Below are 6,000 nucleotides of genomic sequence, written 5' to 3' on the forward strand. Positions count from 1 at the left end.
CTTTAAAGTATAAAAACCCCCAAAACAAAACGTTAGAACTCCACATTACAGGTGACAAAGGCCCGGACATACCACCACCAATAAAGATTACTCTCACCTGAAATTCCCATCCTATTAATTTAAGTCAACAACACTTAGTCACTGAATGCATCATTAAGAGAGGCTGTAATTTCACTGTTTCCAGACATCTAAGAGATGGAAATAAATTACAACAAACATTAGCACTAACAATACGGGAAAAACAAAAATGTACCCAGCAACTAAAATGGAAACTTCTCAGATCAAACGGAAATGTACACTGCAAGACTCGAAGACTTCTTCAGTGATTAATCCAGTTTCAGTTCCAGCACAACAGCAACATCACAGTTGTCGTTTATAAATCCACATCCACATCTCTTCTATATATCAGACAATACATGATCTGGTGTGGCGTTCCATTAGGACAAGCAAGGCAAGCACTGCTTGCCTAATCAAATGCAAAAACATTTTCAGCGGGAGACTGATGGGAGGTTTGCATGCTAGACAAGCTGCCATTGTCACTGCTTTCACTGCTCAGAGATTAGTTAAAAGCTGTGTTTTGTGTGGAAACACGGCTACAATTTGCAAATAGACAAGCTTCTGTGATTTATCATAACAGACTAGTAACAGGTAAGTTTTCTCATACTGACCACTTTGGCCAACATGTGTGATGTAGATAGAGTGCAGCATGAAGAGGTTATTAAAGTCTCTTTTAGTATATAAGCAAGGAAAGCCTTGATGATGAAGAAGGGGTTTCAAATCAAGTTTAATAAAACAGGCAAGTTGAACAGGTGCAGGCTCAGCCATCACTTTCAGATTAGCATCTCTGAGAAATCATTAATTTTAACCAGCTGTTTGCCAACAAACCACTTTCATGTTTCTCTATTAATTTAATCCCTGTAGATAATGACAGTTAACCCTGTGACACACTTCACAAGCCTTTCAATTCAACTGCGATTTTTGTTATTAATTATTTTAACATATTCATATTTGTGTTTCTGAGCGCATTCATTTTTCAGATATGTTAAGTCCACACAGGAAAGCCACTACAAACATGTGATTTTCTGTATTACAGTAGTAATAGTAATCTAAATGACGATGATGAGATTTGTCTTGTTAAACAGTGGCGAAGATGTTTTGTGAATGTGAAGGAGAGGCACCATCTTTGTCTGCCTTTCTGTAAAAGTCACAGCACGCCACTGCCTAATCTCTATGCATCTTCAGTTCCTTATTGGCATTAGTGCTGCAACATCTATGCAGTTTGTCAATCTGACATGTTGACCCAATGTCCCAACTGCAAAACAAATATCTGGCTTAAAGATAAGTGAAGGCTTGACCAGAGTCCTTGAGGGTAAGGAATACGTTTAACACACCCTTGTTTTTCATCAGTTCTCTTCTCTACTAGATTGTCTTTTATTAATTGTTTTAGTTTAGATAGCCAATTACAATGCTGATATTCTATTCTATTTTGTTGGTTTTGACTTTCAGAACATACAGATATTCAGCCAATATATCTGTGCATCTCTACCATAAACATAATGTAACTAATAACAATTCAGTGCCATATTTAAGCTAATGTCCATAACTGACTTGACTACAGACCTGAAACCTCCATCACGTCGACTTCAGATGTTAAAATATTATTACCCAAGTGTAGATTATGCTTACACAAAAGAACTACTTTTAATTTAATTTAGACTTAGAAGTAAGGCTAACTTAATCTACAAAATTGCTCAGGTTCAGCAAATACAATTACTTTTCTCCAATCAAATAGTGAGAAATGTGACAGAAACGCTTAAAAAAAAAAAAAAAAAAAATGCAGTTTACTCAACCTAATCGCTTTAATTACTTTTAGCATTTAGGTCTACGAATGCATAATTAAGTGTCTGTTAATCAGAAAGGATGCTTGCAGCAGAAAATTGGCAAATTTCCACTAAATTCTACAGTTTTATGGCACTATCCGGCCTTGTTTCGGCTAATATTTAAGGTTTACAGCTCACTCTTCAATAATCTAATGTACTTGTGCAGCATCAACATAAGCAAGTCAAACAGGTAGAAACTAAACCAAATGTCATTCATACACATTAATGGAAACAACTCTGGAGATTATGGGAGACAGTATCTGGCATTAAAATATATTTAGTGGGTAGAAACAATCTAAGCTCTGATATGTATGCATTTATTGTAGCTCTGTATTTGTTAAGTCAGTGAGGAGTTCTTCCTGACTGAATGAGATGACAGTGCCAATAAAGCTTAATCATACACAGCTCCACGGACCATTTGTAAAGCTGCTGCAAAATTCACACTGCGAAATGAAGAAGCTCGTAGCCTTTGGCAGTTAAGGTCTAGAGGAGTGTGCAGTGTCAGCCTCGATGTGTGCAATTTAACCCTTGAACTGGAGACAACCATGAGCAGCATGTGTAATGGAGGCCTCACATTATAAAGCAGAGAAGTCAGGAGAACTGGACAGGGGGAGGGGGTTCTTCCTGACAACCACACACTGGAGAGGGGGAGGGTTAAAAAACATTGAGCCCTCTTCCTGAGTCTGCAACATTTGAGCATAATGTGATGGATCCTTCCTTTTCACTTAACTCCCATTTGGGCTTACAGTTTTGTTTTGTTTTTCACCAACACCTCTGAAGAAAACACACCCTCCAAAATAACCTACGTGGACAAGTCACTAAGCAGGGTGCTCAAGCTATACCTACACTAGTTCAGCATTTGTAGCCTCTTAGATATAATCACCCCTGACACTCAGAGAAAGGTAAACCAATATCATTTCCTTAGTTAAACTGACTCTGCACTCTTCATCTGAACAACAAGCAGCTGTACGCAGTCCAAGAACACTAATATGCAGCAATTATCCTTCCCCTTGTGAAGCCAGTTGTGGGGTGGGGGGGGCAGGGGCACAAGCTACACAACTATACCACCCCCACCCTTTGGTTTGCTCTGCAGCGATAACTTGTTGTACAAACTGCAAATGATAAATCAGCAAACAGGTTTTTCCAGGAACAAAGATTTCAGCATTGGCACAGGCCTTGCAACAACATACCACAAACTCTTAGGCTGGTTGTAGAAGTTCTCAAGTGTTAGGTCTTGCTTGTTTATTATGTACAGAAGCAATTAGAACAAGGGAGCCTGTTTCTTTTCACCTCTCTCAACTAGCATAAGGATAAAGCACTCCAACTCCCTGTTAGCATTTGCCTTAATGCTAACCAAATAAAGCGATCAGCAACATGCCATTCTATACAATTCCATAATCCTCCCCCAAATCCTCATTTAGCACTTATCGCTCAGGCTCGTGCAATCATTGCCGAGTCTCCAAAGAGTGGCAAATCAGCAAGGTCTCCTAGCAACATATTTGCCTAGCTAAAGGCACACATGGTTTCAGTTAGGGGTCTGCACCTATAAACAGTTGGCCGTGACAGCTTATTGGTCAGGAAGTGCAATGCTGACTGCAAGTCAAGACAGGCAAAAGCTGCTAATGAATAATATACACTCTTACAGGTTAGCGACAATAGCAAAGTTTTGATTGGAGGCCAAAAGAGAAGGGATTCTGAGCTCTGCAGTTTGAAAGCACTCAAGGAAGGAGCCAGTAAAGGAGTAGTATAGTGAGAGTCACATAAAAAGCCACAGTCAGGTAGGCTGTGCTGTGACTGGGCTGTTTCTTTAACAACAGAAGCAGAAAGGAGAGGGAGAAAAAAAAATTAGAAGTCACGTCACAAGTCAATTCAGGATTTTAAAGCTGCCAATTTTAGGACAAAAACGACTAATTGGACACAGATTGATCACCTTCCAAAGTGGCTGCTAGAGCCAGCAGACTTTCCAGCCACAACCAACATTGTGCATCAACTGGTGTCTCGTCTTAATAGGAACACCAGGCTGAGTGAGGCTACATGGAGAAACACAGCCTGTCTGAACACACCCCGAGGGATTTTCGCTGGGCCAAGTGGGCCACGACAAACTGATTGTTACACCTCTTTTTGTACAGGGTAGCAAACATATCCAGCATCTTTAATCTAATACCTGTCATAGAATACTTCTATTCTGAATACTTTTACTAAGATTAAAAGCCAACAAAGAAAAGGAGCAGTTGCTGCGAGGCCACAGACTTTATTCTCACATGAAACTTTCACAATAGGTCTAATGTACCTCCCAGTCCATGCTGGCACCTTTAGTGTTTTCAAGAGTATAAATAATACAACACAAGCCAGAAAAGTCAACATCCCGACAGTTTAAACGGTCTCAGGACAAACACATCTCATCCCAACTATACCCAGAGCTGTCATTCTCGCTGGTAAAGGTTAGGACCCACTCCCTATCACAAGTGCCACAAATCTGTCGGATCCATACGGTTAAAAGGCCAGAAACAAGTAATCAAATAGGCGAAGTCACTGTCTTATTGCCTTAGTTATCAAACAACCAAAGACCACACTATTTGAACCTCAGAGGATCTACTTGTTCATGATACATACAGTAGGGCTTCCACGCGTGTATGTATCATAACTTCAACTTGTGTGAAAGTTAGTCAGTAAAAAGTTTTCGTGCTTCCATTGTGGTAGCGACGGTATAAACAGTTAATTGAGGTGTACGAGCTTCATTTTTAAGCTCGCAAGGGATCAAATATTCTGGGGAGCAGAAGAAGAGAAGCTTCAATTTTATGATTTAACGTTTCCATCCACGACTAATCGTGCGACGTTTCAACGGAGAGCTCAATGGAAAAATAGCAAGAGCTAACACACACTATAAAACATGTAGCGCCAGGCAGTGTAACTCTAAAATAAAGAGACCCTTAGTATCTACACGGAGCTATGAATATTAAACAGGACTTAGCGGTGAAGCTAACGAGTTGGTTTCAAAATGTAAAGTAGTAGTTAGCCAACTCAGAGATTTGAACAGGCTCTAAACACTTCAAGTTAGCTGCTTACTGTAGACAAAAACTTTTTCCACATCTGAAAAGCTTTTTTTTCCTCTCCATTTTCTTTCAAATACAATGGACCGTATATAGAAGCACTTGCGGCATAATAAGCCGAAATGCCTTTTCCTTTTCACTGTAACTCTATTAAAACTGTGTTCTTCCGGCTGTTGCTAAATGGCGAAAGCCTTGTTAATTAAATGTAACTTACCCTCCAGTCTCCGCCGCCGCTGCCGCTCCCCGGGCCGCCTTCAACACCCAAGACCGCCGCTGGACCTCTGGAGGGCCGCGGAGCTGGGAGAAGAGAAGCTAAGAGGGATCCAGCTACTGCCAGGGAGACGAAGAGCCAACTTGCACCGAGGCCCCGGGCCTTCTGTGTCCTCGAAACAGCGTTAGGGGGAGGGATACCGAGCCTTAGTCCTCCGCCGTTTGACAGAGACTCGGGAATACCTTTTTGACAGCTCCTCTTCTTGTGCCCCCCCCTCCCCTCGACAGCCCTTCACTTTTCTCTTTTTCCTCACTTCCAGCAGATACGAATCAAAATACTGTCAAAGAATATGGCGGCTGCTTAAACTAGCTACTATCGCGAGAAGAAAAGTTGTTTTTCTTTTTTTTTTCCCAGTTTCCCAAGTTGTGCCGAGGGAAGAGAAAGTTGTGATTGCAAAATAGGCTGAGCAGAAGACGGTGCAAGCGACGGGAGAAGGATGTGTTGCTCTAATTCCGTTTAAAATTACGGGAATAAATTGCATTTTGGTCCAACCCATATGAAGTGAGACAGCGGCATTATGGTTGACGCTGATCTCAGCTTTGTTCACAGAGAGAGCACAGAGGAGATGAATAAATAAATGTGATAAGATGGCTTTACTAAAAACAATATAGAAAAAAGAAATTCAAGTTATAATAGATTATTTTGAGTTTGGAAACTAATTGTAATCAATGAAGTGCACTTTATAGAACCCGAGTTAAGCTAATTTTATGAATACATGAATAACTATGAATAAGCGAGATTCTTTTCTGAAATTTAAGAGTACTTGTACACAATATTTACATTGTGTTCTGACTTTTTG

The 6,000-nt window shown here is 40.4% G+C and overlaps 1 protein-coding gene across 3 annotated transcripts in view; it reads right to left on the minus strand.

Annotated features, from left to right (window-relative positions):
- The window catches only part of tab2 (TGF-beta activated kinase 1 (MAP3K7) binding protein 2), a 40,336-nt gene extending 34,634 nt beyond the window's left edge, over positions 1-5,702 (minus strand). For all 3 annotated transcript variants that reach the window (XM_039599197.1, XM_031735455.2, XM_031735454.2), the window contains exon 1: positions 5,145-5,702. The gene's annotated coding sequence lies outside the window, so the exon portion shown is untranslated. The remainder of the gene's footprint in view (positions 1-5,144) is intronic.
- Between the last annotated feature and the right edge of the window lie 298 nt (positions 5,703-6,000).

Source organism: Oreochromis aureus, linkage group 15 (genome assembly GCF_013358895.1).
Source record: "Oreochromis aureus strain Israel breed Guangdong linkage group 15, ZZ_aureus, whole genome shotgun sequence".
In the NCBI taxonomy this organism is placed as follows: Eukaryota; Metazoa; Chordata; class Actinopteri; order Cichliformes; family Cichlidae; genus Oreochromis; species Oreochromis aureus.